This window comes from Rhinatrema bivittatum, chromosome 5, assembly GCF_901001135.1.
Source record: "Rhinatrema bivittatum chromosome 5, aRhiBiv1.1, whole genome shotgun sequence".
Lineage (NCBI taxonomy): Eukaryota > Metazoa > Chordata > Amphibia > Gymnophiona > Rhinatrematidae > Rhinatrema > Rhinatrema bivittatum.
Genome location: NC_042619.1, coordinates 62,073,290 through 62,088,739, shown reverse-complemented (window position 1 = coordinate 62,088,739; position 15,450 = coordinate 62,073,290). Strand labels below are relative to the sequence as shown.

General features: G+C 41.5%; 1 protein-coding gene across 3 annotated transcripts in view; it reads right to left on the bottom strand.

The window, feature by feature from the left end:
- ARHGAP42 (Rho GTPase activating protein 42) overlaps nt 1–15,450 on the bottom strand; it is a 605,600-nt gene that overhangs the window by 345,635 nt on the left and 244,515 nt on the right. The gene's annotated exons all lie outside the window — the stretch shown is intronic.

Below are 15,450 nucleotides of genomic sequence, written 5' to 3'. Positions count from 1 at the left end.
TGTATGCAGTTCTGGTTGCCACATTCTCAAAAGATATAGTGGAACTAGAAGGGTGACCAAAATGATAAAGGGGATGGAATGGCTCAATTATGAAGAAAGGCTAAATAGCTCTTCAGTGTAGAGAAGAGACTATTGAGAAACGATATGAAAGAAGGAATAGTTTATGTTTTCAAATAATACTAGGGCACATCAATGAAGCTAATAGGCAGTATATTCAAAACAAATGAATATGCATGAGATAGATTTGCATACAATAGAGACAATGCAGTCCATGTCCGTTTTCCATGTCAATCCAGAAATCTTTGAGGTACAGAGGAAACTTTTGTTCTCGAGATAAATCTGCCAGTTTAGCCCTGTTTTGTGACAAAAGGAAATGGCAACTATCATCCACACCCTAATAACAAATCAATGCTTATTATAATGCATTATACAATGCGCATCCTGGCTGCAGTCAACGTCTTTACATTTTGCAGAACACTGCAGCCAGATCATGTCACTCTAATGCAGTGCTACGTGAACTCCACTGACACTCTATTAAAAGTAGAAGCAGTTCAAGATTGTAAATTTAAGTGTATCTAAATTTATTTAGACCAGGAAACCTGCCTGACTGCCTGGTGCAATAAAAGCCAACTGCAGCACTGAGATCTTTGCAGCAGGGGCTGCTTGCAACCCAATCTCTGCGGGTAGCAAGATTAGCATGCATACAGCTTGCAGCAGTTTCCTTCTATGCTCCGGAATTAGGGAAACTGGTGCCACAGGACCTTCAGGTGGGGAAATATCTGACATTTAGGAAAAACCTGAACAATTGGCTAAAGGAGTTGTGTCAGTTACATCAAGAATGAACCAGATGATTGAGCAGTAGAGCTAGCTGTTAAGTTTTTATCTACCATATTGAAAGGACCATGAAGGAGGACTGAGACGGGGAGGGTTGTTTTTTGGGTTATGATGTACAATTTGTATAAGAAAATAGTTCATATTCTAATTTTGTGTATGTGCTTTTTTTGGGCCATAATTGTATTGTAGACTTTTGTTTGCCACTTTAAGGCCGTTGATAGGAAAGTGGGTTATCAAACCAGAAATAAAATTAATACATTTTAAATAATTTGCCTTTATTTGTTCCACTGTTCAACTAATGGCAGCCCAGTAAAAGAATCAGAACCAAGGAAATCTTGTTTCTGAAGTATGAGCTATGCAGCAATCACTTTCTCATTTGTAACCATCAATAACAATCATACAACACTTCTGCTAAACGTCCGAGAAAAGCTGTTTTTTTATTTCACTGCTGATTTTTGTAAAGTTCTGAGCAGTAAACATTGTACTTTCCAAGTGCCCTTCCCATGATTTAAGTTCTTTTTTTCTGCAAACAGCAATTTGTCTCGTTTGATTACTTTTAAGAGCTAACAGTTCACCCAAAACTATCACTTGTCCCAGTCAATACAGAAAACGCATTCACCTTGCTGCAAGCCAATCAATACAAATTCACATTTTCTTTCTAGGAGAAAAATAAGTGCCAACTCATGTGGCAAACTGTTAAACATCTAGATTAAAGGCATTCATATGCAGAGTCTTGATATTCCTTCGTGGAATAGTATTCTGCGTTCTTTGATAATTGTAGTTTCTCTGTGCACAAAAACACATAATTGGGAGTGTTCTTTTTTTGTGGGGACAGCCTAGCAGGTTCCTCCTGCTTCTTTGGGCTTCCAGATCGATCAGAATCAGGACCAGGACTTGGCACTGTGAACCTCCATTCGCAACAACAGAGAGATTTTTGCCCTCTATTTTATATCCACTCTTACTCACCTAGCCCAGCCATCACAAGAGTAGGAAGTGGAAAGGAGGTCAAGCACCCCCTGCCATCATGGGCCCTCTATCTGATCACTGGGCGTGATCTTTATATGACGACTGCACTCTCTCCAGGGGTTGTGAATGCTACCTCCGCAGCCCAGGGGGAGCAGTAAGCTTGACCCTTTTAATTGAACCCAGGTGCTTCGCATGGCAGCACTGCAGCTGAGCTATCAGGCCAGCCCAGGAAGTATTCTGAATATGGGCACGTTGCTAGCCTCTGGGCAAAAGGTCATAGGGTCAAGCTGACACCAGGATTTGGGCACACTGAATACTGGTATTGGTTTAGATGTCCCATAGGGTTTCTTATAAGCACAGAATGGGAAAATAACCCCTTGATAAATGAATCTCTCCCTGTGCAAACTATTTTGTATGGAATTTGTCTTCTATAATTGCTTAATTGGAACTTGAAGTAAATAAAGTAAAACATACACATAATTAATGAAGGCTTACTGACCATAAATTAGACAAAGTGAAAAACATATTTAATGGCGGCACTGAAACTAATCTGCTGCACATAAATTAATCTTTCACATTAACCCAGTACAAATACATTGCCACTTCATCTAGAAAGGGTAATTCCTCATTAGCAGTGCAAGATTTGGCAAAATAAAGTAGCAAATGATAGCTTTTTAAAGTCATTTTCATAGGAGTGTAGTTTATGAATGTGTGGTGGAAGAATCAGATTGTTGGACTATGCGGGTTTAAGAGAAGCAGTGGTACAGACATGGAAGAGCAAAAAACAATGCAGATCCTACAGTAATCTCAGGGGAAATCTGTGAATGACCTTTTTTAGTTTCGTGACTGATCATACCAGAATGCTACACGATGTCTCTCAAATACATAGGTGCACTTAAATATAAAAATATGCATTAATGTCCCTTGCTGGGCAATGCAGAAAAATTGATAGTTGAACACATTCTATACTATTCTCTAAGCATTATGGCTATGGGGCCTTCTACTCAGATCAAAATCTGGCCCAGCAATGGCTAAGTAGAGGTAAACTTAAAGCTAAGGGTAAGAGACTGGAAACTGAAGCGCAAGACAGTGGACTACAGACAAGATGGTTCACAACTAGCATAGGAAAAAAACCCCACAGTAAAACAAATGCATACTATGTAAAACAGAACTGGAAACAGTTATACCTCTCATTTCTGGGTGTGACGTTCTGATGTCAGATGGCCTGCATGCAGAAAGGTATAAGGTGGAATGGCTCACCCACTGGAAATTGTGTAAACACAATATCATTACAGTACCAGAAAAACACTGGGATCAAACTGTAGAGAATGAAGAACTCGTGATTACCTGGGGCACGCCACCTCCAACCATTAAAAAGCTTGATGCAAGATAACCAGATTAATGGTAAAGAAGAAAAACTGAGGAAGTGTCAGTACCAAGCAACTAGATTGTGGAATGAGAGGAGAGAGAAAAGAGCTTCATGTACTCAGAGGTGCAATCACAGACTAAGAAAATGTGGCAAAAAGACACAGAAAAAAATCCCGGTGCCACTGGCCGGATTAAAAAGGACTTCCCGACACTCCTTGATATGTTGCATATTGTCACTTGCTGCTCTCCTTAAAGTAGGATTCACAGGGTTTTCTTTTCAAAGAGCAAATAAATTCCATCCAACTCCGACAGGTTAAACTGACAGTAGACAAAGTATAAAACTGAACTGGTATGGAATTTCATGGTCCTCACAAATTTATCCAACTAAACTTGCAGCCTTAAGACTCCATCTGGGGTGATTTGGCAAGAGAAACTCCTTCCCCCTGTAAGACTTGGTTCAATGGTAAGTCCAGGGCAAGTAAAAGGTCTTTTTCTCCTTCTGAGCAAGACGTACAAAATGTCCAGTCTGCACAAGCAATGCTGAATCCAAAAGAGTTCATTACATAGTTCCACTCACTCACAGTCCTGCTTCATCTTCAACAGCTTTAAAACCGGTAACTCTATTGAACACTTCCACCCTGAGTAGTCCTAACAGATGCTCTACCAACCTTCCCATTCCGAGTTATCGTTCTCAGAGCTGCATGGTAAAGAGCAGTTCTCTACTTCTCATACTGCAAGGCTGCCAGGCCCTCAGCGTGTCCCATGTCCTCCGCCTCTGACTGGACGGTCACGTTTTGTAATTCTATTTCCATGCTTTCTTGCTCCTCCAAAGGCTCAGCTTCAGTTCTTTGAGCTGTGATTGCCTCTCTTCTTACCTCCTCACAATGCAGGTGATCCTTAGCTCTACCTCCCCACTCCCAGCCTGCCTATCCCACAGTCTGTGATCAGACTCTGCCTCCCTAGTCCTCATGGGAAATCGAGTCTCTAACTCTGACCAGAATGGCCTGGGTCTATCCTTAAAGACACATTTCTTTGGACAGTGTTTCTGCTTTGTTCTTTTGGGAAGAATCATGAGGAGGACACTGCCTCATCCCAATATCCAGTACATACTGCATCCAATAAGCTCCAGGGGGTGGCTCTTTAGCACAATGAGAGTAGTAAGAAGAACATTAGCAGTAAATTTAAGAGACTGAGACCATTCCCAACATACGCTGGCTTCAGAATGAGGTTCATTCTTGCCATTTGAAGGCACTACCCTCCAAAGAAAAGGTTGACAGAACAGGATGCATTCACTACTAGACAGGGCAATAAAAAAGGACTGCTTTTCCAAAAATGGTCCCCTTCTAAACGAAGCGAACACAAACAAAAGGGGATGAACTCGTGCAAGTTTGAAATTAATGAACAGCAGTGCCGATCATCAAGGTTTAAATGGGGGGGTGGGCAACTCCAGCTCTTGAGCGCTGCAAACTCACCTGGTTGTCAGAATATGCATGAGAAATATTTGCATACAATGCAGACTCTGCATACAAATCTCTCTCAATGATATTCATTATGTATGTCCTGAAAACCCAACCTGTTGGTGGCACTAGAAGGCCAGAGTTGTTTACCCCTAGTTTAAAACATAGCCTTGATGAATAGGTTCTGCTCGGCACAGGTTTCAAAAGTGTTCAAATTCAGCCTCTTAGCTAATATGTTATCTGCTTATATATATATATATATATATATATATATATATATATATATATATATATATATATATACACACACACACACAAACTGTATATAACAAATTACTCAACACATTTGCTTCAATATCACACAGTTTGTGAATTTCAGTTCAGTTTCTTGTATCTGTAATTCATTTGCTGAGTTAGGATTACAGACTATGCCCTGCCAAGGAATTTGTAAAATCTTTGTGAAATCTGTGCGATGCTGCACACTGCAAAAAGTTGTTCTACTTTTAAACATCTGCAGCACATATCCCAGAAAAGAAGCCGGCAAACACATCTGCTGACGTGTGAAACTGCAAAAATTTCCACACAGACAATTTGCCGTACGTCACAGGTTTTGCAAGACATCGCAAAGCCCTTTGCACCTTCTGCAAACTAATAAAATTCATGACAAAGAAATTTGCATCATTTCTGCTAAAGCTGTGCAGCAGCCCCCAACCTCGGGAATAATGTTTGATACATCTGCAATTCATTTGCTGAGATCCTTGCCTAACTGGTGCTGCAGAGGAGCAGAATAAAGAAAACGTATTGGCAAACAAGGGCACATCTTTTATGTCTAGGATAGTATAGTCTATTAACTGGGAAAATTGGTCAGACAGATTCTACGAAGATGTTTGCAAGACATTTGTTGGCAAGATGTATTAAAAAATACTTGGCAAAAATATTCCCCTCCCCCCCCCAAAAAGAGAACTTTTTTCTTTGCATTGGTTTTCATTACGTTGGAGGTACCAATTTAGAATTTTAGTTATTTTACAAGAGCTCCTGTATGCACAGATGGGGTATATGTTGGCACACCAGTTAAGTTGGTATGTTCTAGCTCAAGATCTGAGCTTACCAGCTGCAGAGTTATATAAATTACTTTCCTCTCGTAAACACTTTTTTTTTTTTTTATAGTGGTCCTAGTTTATGGAATGATCTCCCTATAGAAATACAATCCCAGAGAGATCTCAAACTTTTTAGGAAGATAGTTAAGACTCATTATTTTAAGATGGCATTTAAATAGTACTTAATGTATTTTTTTTTAACTGTTCTTACGTTTTATGAGATGATTGTATTGGTTTTGTTTGTGATGATGTTATGTTTGTGATGATGTTATCTTATGTAATCCGCACTTGACTTACTAAAGGATGTTGTGGAATTAAAAATGTTAAAATAAATAAGTAAATAATAATAAATACAGTTAGTTGGCACAGCAAATGTACAGACTACTCTAAATACAAGTGGACTAACAAAAACCAAAGACTAGCGATGTGTTTCAGGGATCAGTCCTTGGACTGGTTCTTTGCAACATTTTTGTAAGTGATATAGCAGAAGGATTGTCGAGAAAGGTTTGCCTTCTTTTTCGATAATACTAAAACCTGCAACAGAGTGAACAGCCAGGAAGGTGTGGAAAACATGAAGAAGAATCTGGAGAAGCTCAAGGAATGATCTAGGTTCTAGCACAGTGGTTCCTAACCCTGTCCTGGGGACCCCCCAGCCAGTCGGGTTTTCAGGATATCCACAATGAATATGCACGAGAGAACATGTGCATGTAATGGAGGCAGTGCATGCAAATTTTTATTCATGCATATTCATTGTGGATATCCTGAAAACCCGATTGGCTAGGGGTCCCCAGGACAGGGTTGGGAACCACTGTTCTAGCAGCTAAGATTTAATGTTAAAAAATGCAGAGTAATGCATTTAAGATTCAAAATCCCAAAATCTCAACTCCAATACAGTAGTGTTGGAGTTGAAATTCTTCTATGCACAAATGAAAAGTGGAACTGGGGGTAATTGTATCTGCTGATCTTACAGTGGCCAAGCAGGTGAATAAAGTGATGGCAAAAGCCAGAAAGATGCTTTGCTGCATAGGGAGAGGCATGGTTAGTAGAAAAAGGGAAGTGATATTGCTCATGCATAGGTCCCTGATGATATCTCATTTGGAATACAGTGTACAATTCTGGAGACCACACCTTCAAATGGATATAAATAGGATGGAGTAGTCCAGAGGGTGGCTACTAAAATGGTCAGTGGTCTTCGTTCTAAAGCATATGGTGATAGACTTAAAGATCTAAACATGTATACCCTAGAGGAAAGACAAAATAAGGGAGATATGATATAGGCACTGACGTATTTAAAAGTTTACATGTGCAGGAAGTGAGCCTTTTTCAATGGAAAGGAGGCTCTAGAACAAGGAGTCATGGGATGAGAAAAAGTGAGGTGTAATGTTACACTCAGGTGTAATGTTAGGAAATATTTCTTTACAGAGAGGATGGTGGATGCATGGAACGGTCTCCCAGTGGAGGTAGTGGAAACAAAAATAGTATCCAAATTTAAGAAAGCATGGGATAAATACAGGGAATGTCTAAAGTAATGAAGGGAATTATAAAGCTAAATTAATTGGGCAATGGGCAGACTAGATGGGCCATATGGTCTTTTTCGGCCTTCATATCTATTTACATCCACAGTTAGATGTGATTTGTGGCTTTGGAGTATATAGTCATGTGTTTGCAAATGATGTCCTGTTACTTTTAAGAATGAACAAGGATCAGACTTTTGGGGTCAAAACGATTAATCCCTCTCTTAGGGCAGTAGAGAGTTAAATAGAAATGTAATCCTTCCAAAACAGAGGTTTCCTTGTATTTCTGGACCAATCAAAAGAGGTAGTCTGCAGTTTAGGGTTCAAATTAGATTCACAGCTCCCTATGGAAGCCCAGCTATCAGAAGTGGCAAGAACTACTTTTTGTAGTTGCAGCAAATTTGACAGCTTCACACTTTTCTGGGACAGAAGGGCCTGGTTATGGTTATCCATGCTTGTATAGCCAATGAAATGGATTACTGTAATGCTCTGTATCAGGGTCAAATGCAGGGAAACCTGAAACATTTACAGCTCCTTCAGAATACGGCTGACAGATTGTTACCAAGAAAGAAGAGCTCAGATTACAATACGCCAATTCTGAAGGAGCTGCATTGGCTCTCTCAATTATATTCAGGGGTGGGCACCATGCAATGCTGAAATTATCTTGCAAATCTGTAAATGCACTAGGAGCCCGTGTGGGCCTTGAGATCAGCAAATCAAGCATTGCTATAAATCCCAGGACCATCAGTAGCACATCATCTGTAGTGCTTTGGGTTATTCTACACCAGGGCTTTAGAATGCAATTCCATCTGAAATTAAATTAGAAGAGAGCTACTTGAAATTCCAAAAGAAGATTAAGACATGGCTACGTGAACAAGTCTGTGTAGAATGGGTGTGACGGAGTGTGAAACCTATCTGGGTGTGTATGGTGCATGGGGAGGACGGTGCTGCCCTTTTTAAATGCTATTAGAAAAGCTGTTTTTAAAGTTGTATTTTTTTTTATATATGTTGCATATGCTATATGTCATTTCTACTGTATATGCTGTTATGCCTCATTATGACCACTTTGAAGTGAGCAGCGAAAGGAGGTCAATCGAATTTGTGGAAAGGTTGTGATCTCTTATAATGGTCAAACACAACACTGTTCTGCTATCACCGTAAGTTGCACTATTTGCTGTTCCTTGTTTTCCTTGCTCTCAGTGCTTAGAATTTGTCTACATGGTATGCTTCTACTTACTGCTTGTAGCAAAAACTACATCAACATTTACTATATTTTTGCTAAGAAAAGAAACGAGCAAGCAGTACTCTTATTGGGCAATACCCAGGATGTTCTTGGAGATTTGCTTCAGTGGGTGAGGTCCCTCCATTCTCTGGCAGCACCTCTCCGAAAAGCCTGCACCCCCAATCTCATCTGTCTCCCCGGAACTAACAAAAGCGTTACTCTTCACCTACTCATCTCGCAGAAGCATTCCGAGAAGGCCTCATCACAGCTGTAAAAGGTCAGAGACTCTGCAATAGTTTCAGTTATTTCCACGTCACCATCCAGTAAGTTGGATGCTTTCCGGTTGTTCTTAATAAATGCTTTAGAAGTTGTCATTGCACATCAAGCTTAACCAAGGTTTAGTTACCTGGATTTATTTTATTTTAAAATACTTCTTACTCACATAGCAAAAAAAAAGTTTGAGGCAAGTTCCAAAAAAACATATTTTTATAAAACCAAAAGACATTCAATAAACAATGCATTACAAGGTATAACTAAACAGTGTCATGGCAGGAGTGTGAAAGAGCTGAGGGGAAGTAGGGGGGTGATGAAGACAAAACAACTGGGAGGAGAAAGGGAAGCAAAAGGGCTGCAGTGGAGGGAACTGGAGGAAAGAGAGAAGTGCACCAGAGAAAGATGGGGACAGAGGCGCACAGGAGAGTGAAAGGGCTGCATCAGGGTAGTGCGGCAGGGCATGCATTTACCAGGAAAGAACTGCATTCAACATGTACTTCTACCGACCCCCCCCCCCCCTTACAAATAACTGGCGGGCGGGGGGCTGGAAGTGCACTGAAAATGCATTTCATTCCTGGCAAAATAAGTCCTGAAGGAACTTTAGAATCCCCATACAAACCATTTACTAGCAATAGAATCTGGAACACCTTTGCTCAGAAATGTGCCATACATTTAGTCGTGGATCTCTCCTGCGACTGAAGAAGCGAGGGACTTTCACATTGCAAGCAGTTACCAGTAGGTCCATAAATGGAAGGACCCAGTGGTCCAGTATTAGCTGAAATTACTCGTTTGGCAATTCCCATTCACCTGGATCTAGACTCTGTCTGCTGAGAAAGTTGGCTCTTACATTGTCTTTTCCTGCAACATGCGAGATCTCCTAAAGATGCACTTCCGCCCATTCCAAAAGCTGGGCTATTTCCTGTGACCCTTGTTGGTTCTTGGTTCCTCCCTGCCAATTTCTGTAAGTCACAATAGTTGCATTCTCCGACATTATCCAGACTGCTCATTCCTGCAATCTGTCACCGAACCGAAGCACGCCAACCCGACCGCACGGGTTTCCAGCTGATTAATTTTGCAGAGAGACTCTTCTACACTCCAGCGCGCTTATGCTGTCGGCTCCTGATTGTGAGCTCCACAACCCTGGAGGCTCGTATCAGTCATGAGTATTAGCCAGTCCGGTGATCTTAGGGAAATCTCCTCCTTTAGATGATCTGCTTTTAATTACCACCGCAGGTGATTGCAGACCTTGTCAGCAGGTGGAGCTGAATCGAATAGTCCTGAGACTGTGGGCTCCAACGAGACAGCAGAGTGCACTGAAGAGGATGCATATGCACCCTTACCCATGACACCACCTTCAGGGTCACCACTATCAAAGCTAGCACCTGTAAATAGAACCACACTGTCAGGCGTATTGTGTTCATCAATAGACACCTGCGCCATTAGCTTCTGAATACAGCCCTCTGGCAGGAACACCCCACCCTGTTTCATGTCAAACTGAGCACAGAGATATTCTAGCAACTGTGATGGCTGAAGATTGCTTCTGCAACCCAAACGTAGGAGCAAAGGACTGCACTTCAAGTATTCAAATTCAGCAACACAGGGAAATGCAGTAAAATTCAGTGAGTCCCCACAGCTTGAAATGAATTTCAAAATACACTTTTTATTGGCGGCAACTCCATTGCTTAGACGGGCACAGTATAATTACAGGTCCCCCGACACGGACCCGTGTTTCGCCAAACGCGGCTGCGTCGGGAGGGACTTTAAAGCGGGGTTCAAATGCTACAACATAAAAGAAAATTAACAAAATGAGGACTACTGGTAAAAGAAGGATCCAATATTCTCATATATATGAATTATTTTTACACCAAAAACCGCACGCAATCCAATTCTACTGCTGTGCTTACTTACATTATTAATGTACAAGAAGGGCAGGCAGTGTAGGCAAAAACTCCACGTTTCAGTTAGCGCAAGAGTTAGCAAATCGCAAATTACTGAACTAACCGGTAGCCAGAAATTACACAGGAATGCAACATACAGTCAGAAATGAGGGCAGAAAAATTAAAGTACAACTGCAGATAACGAAAGGGAAACTTGCATCTAGCCCACTACTGTATGCTGAAAGGCTTGGCAGGACCAATAAACTCACTTTAAAATGCTACACGGAGAAACTGTAAATGTACCAACACAATATAATCTAAGGAAGAATCAAACACAACTTATCTTAACTTAAACGTGAATTCGAATGAGGTCACAAAACCTACATGTATACGGGAAATTTGAAATAAAAAATCTTGTGTGTAAACCGCACCGTGGCGTATCGCAAAAACAAAGAATGCTAGCAGGAAAAAAACCAGTGCTTATACAAGGACATCTAGCACAGAAAAATTGCACTGATTTTCAGCGCTGGTTTTATTACATTGGCCCCTATATAATTTGTCAGTTTACTCTATTACAAATCACTGTGATTTGTTTCAGTTCCTCTGAATCATAACCATTGTATACCGTTACCGGCACTGGTATCTCTCCAACATCCTCTTCAGTAAACACCGAAGCAAAGAATTAATTTAGTTTTTCCACTATGGCCTCTTCTGTCTTAAATGCCACTTTTACCTTTCGATGATCGAATGGTCCAACTATGCTGGCAGTTGTTTCGCCTTCCTGATGCATGGAATAATCTGGCCTGGACTATCAAGATGGTATTTGTAAACAATGTCCACACTTGATATGAACTCTATCTTTGCAGCTATATCTATTTGTTTCCAATTCTCTTCAGCATTTCATCAGTCTTCATTTTGAAAGTTAAAGAGCACAGCAATGGTTTTCCTTAAAGTTCTCCCTCCAGTTGTTACGTCATATTTGATCGTAAGGATATGCATTAATACTAAATAGAAAAATGAAACAATTAGGGGCCAATGAGTTTCTTTTGTGAGGCCCCAAAATGAATTGAATAGGCCCCATGAATTAAACAAATCCTATTCATTTCATTCGTTTTAAATATTATGATTTCTGTAAGCCATTATAGTCAAAGGACTCATAGAAATCACAGGGACAGCAACAGGTAAATGTGTACAGTTAGAAATTGATACAGAGTAGAACAGGCAGTCAGCAGAGAAGGGGAGGATAGACATGTTGTCTAGGAGATGAGAGGAATGACGTATCACAGCGAAGTATTTTGCTAGTCTGACCTATCTCTGTGGACCGGTACAGGGATGCTGATCTTGAAGACTGAGGGTGTCAGGCATTTGCTTTTCAAGAAGCAAATCTGTGTGAAAGCATAGCTCTGAGCTCTCTCTGAGTTCTTGGTAAAGATTTTTTGCTTCGGCATATTATATAGTCTCACTGTGCCAGGCCATCAACAGCCTGCACACAAGAGTATAAAGCAAAGCAGTGAGGCAGCGCTGCATCACAATATCTGTGTCTCACTGCAGATTTGTTTTGCTTCGCTAGCAGTTGATGGTCTGTTTTTCCTTTCTGGTAATTGAAGCCTTAGGTACCCTTGAGATTAGTCATGTATTCTTTGCCTGGCAGCGGGCACAGTGCGGGCAGTGGACACTAGGCAGTGCGGGGCAGAGGTGAGCAGTGAGGGCGGGGCAGAGAATGCAGCATAAGACTGTATTGTGAAGCCTGTCAGAGAAATAGTGCAGAGTAAGACACTGTGACATTCACTGTTTGCCTGGCAGCGGGCACAGACTGGGCAGTGGGCACTAGGCAGTGGGCATTGCAATAACACTGCAAAATATTAAATCTTTGTTGTAATCTTCACATCTCCAGTGACACAATCATGTCAGGGACAGGGGAAGGCAGAGCAAATGAAGTAAATTTAAATGTGTCCAAAAGTGGGCAGGTTGTCACTGGCACTGGAAGTGCCAGGAAGAACCTAAAAAGTTTCTTATAATGATTTTTTTTGCCCCAAAAAGTCTTCATTCTGAAGGAGAAAATCTGGCACAAGACAAAAGATGCTCAAAGATAACCATTTCACTGTTCTGAATGTGACAACACTTAGGGGTAGATTTTAGAAAAGTACGCCCGCGCGTACTTTTGTTCGCGCACCAGGCGCAAACAAAAGTATGCCGGATTTTATAAGATACACGCGGCTACGCATATTTGGGCACCTTGCGCGCGCCGAGCCCTACGCGCACTGCCCGTTCCCTCTGAGGCCGCTCCGAAATTGGAGTGGCCTCGGAGGGAACTTTCCTTCGGCCTCCCCCCACCTTCCCCTCCCTTCCCCTACCTAACCCCCCCCCCCCCCCAGCCACCTTTATCACGCAGGCATAACTCGCGTGCACCAGTCGGCCGTCGCCGCACGATTCCCAGGCCCGGGAGCAATTTCGGAGGTCTCGGCCTCTCCCCCGAAATGCCCCCGGGCCGGAACTACGCCCCCCCCCCTGGAACGCCCCGAACGTCGCCCCGCCCCCCGACATGACCCCCTAGCAAAGCCCCGGGATTTACGCGCGTCCCAGGGCTTGCGTGCACCCCCGAGCCTATGCAAAATAGGCTCGGCGCACGCAGGGGGGGTTTTAAAGGGTTACGCGCATAACTTATGCGCGTAACCCTTTTAAAATCTACCACTTAGAGTAGTGCCAGAGATTTCATGCAAAACCAGAAAATCAGAAAATGGAACAGGCTGGGGGGGCAGCTCAATGATGTGGGAAATGGTCTCCAAATAAAACAGTCCTCACTACTTTCCTGGAAAATCACCGCACAAACATTAGAGAAACCATTGTGATGTACTAATTGTGATAAGAACCTTTACATTTGGCAAATCCATTCTACAAGAAAATCTAAATTCTACCCTACAATTTGGAGGACTTTGTGTCACCTAGCCTTGCTTCCATGCCCAGACCTTACACCTTGGAGTTTCCTTTACCAATGTGGCTTGCTGTCATACCCCAGAGCTAACATCTTGCCAGTCTGGGAGAGCTTCTTTGCACCTCTCATGGTGCTCTGGAACCTTGAACCCACTCTGCACTGCTTGGCTCCTTTATCAGTGCCTGTCCTGAAGGTTTTACTTCTACCTCTTCTGCTTTGTTCCCCCTCATTCTGCCTTAAGATGCTAATACCACTTTCAGTGCCAGTTTGCTACTTGAGATGCCATCAAAGGTTCATGGCACTGTTGCTGGTGCCCTCTTTTGGAGCTTTGGGGTATTCCTTCACACTTTTTCTGCTTCTTTTTACAGTGACTTGGTGAAACCCTGCCAATACTGGTACCCCTTTGCTCCTTTATAAATGTGTAGGCTATTCATGCCACCTTTGGTGTCACTTTCCAGTCTCCTCAGTCTAAGTACTTTGGAGCTCTTTCCCACTTCTGTTGATTTGTTCCAACTTTTAAGGCAATTTATTAAAAAAAACAAACAAACCCTATTCTGGAGCTCAATATAGGCTGAAAATTACCTGTAATGCTTCACCCATTGACTTTAATGGCAAACAAAAACAAATCAAACTAAAAAATGAAAATTTTTTTGTTTGTTTTGTAACAAACAAATTAGGGTCCAGACAAAATGAATTTTAAAACTAAACAAATTTTTTTCCAGTTGCGCATGCCTAGTTGACCCTATTATGATCACTGTTGTCAAGAGGCCCCACTACGATTACTTCTTCAACCAAATCCTGCATTCTATTAAGAATTAGGTCTAGAAAAGCTTCCCCACTCATCAGTTCTTGGATCAGCTATTCCATAAAACAGTCAGTTATTCCATCTAGAAACTTCACCTCTCTAGCATGTCCTGATGTGACATTTACCAATCAATATTGGGGTAACTGAAATCTCTCATTATTACTTTGTTGCCAGATTTGTAGGCTTCCCTAATTTCCATTAGCATTTCATGATCTCTGACTGTTCATTCTGGCCAGGTGAATGGTAGTAGACCCCACCACTATGCTTTTCTCATCATACATGGAATTTCTTTCCATAAAGATACCACAGTGCATTTATTCTCCTGCAGGATCTCTAGCCTGCTTGACTCTATGCCATCCCTTACATATAGCAACCCTCCCCCCCATCCACGCTGATCCACCCAATCATTGTGATATAATTTCTACCATGGTATAGTACTGTCTGAATAATGTCTACCTCTTCATTCAATGCTATACATTCTAACTCACCCATCTTGTTAAGACGTTTTGCATTTGCATACAGACATTTCAAGATATGCTTTTTTTATTTACATAAGAACATAAGAATTTAAGAAATGCCATACTGGGTCAGACCAAGGGTCCATCAAACCCAGTATCCTGTTTCCAACAGTGGCCAATCCAAGTCACATGTACCTGGCAAGTACCCTAACATTAGATAGATTACAAGCTACTATTGTTATTAATTACTGTAATAGCAGTTTATGGATTTAACCTCTAGGAACTTATCCAAACCTTTTTTAAACTCAGTAACACTAATTGCTGAAACCACATCCCTTGGCAATGAATTCCAGAGTTTAACTACACGCTGAGTGAAAAATAATTTTGTTTGATTTGTTTTAAATGAGTTACTTGCTAACGTCATGGAGTGCCCCCTGGTCCTTCTATTATATACAACTTTCTTAGCAGTTAACAGGAATAATTTGTCATCTTTTATCTCAATCTGTTCTTTACTTAAAGGCACCTGGGCTACTATCGCCTTTAATCAGAACCTCTCTATTGGGATGCTCTAACTTCCCTGTTTTGTTAGTATCCTTTCAAGATTAAACCCCCTCTGATTCATGCGCTTAGCTATCTGGTCTCCTTTT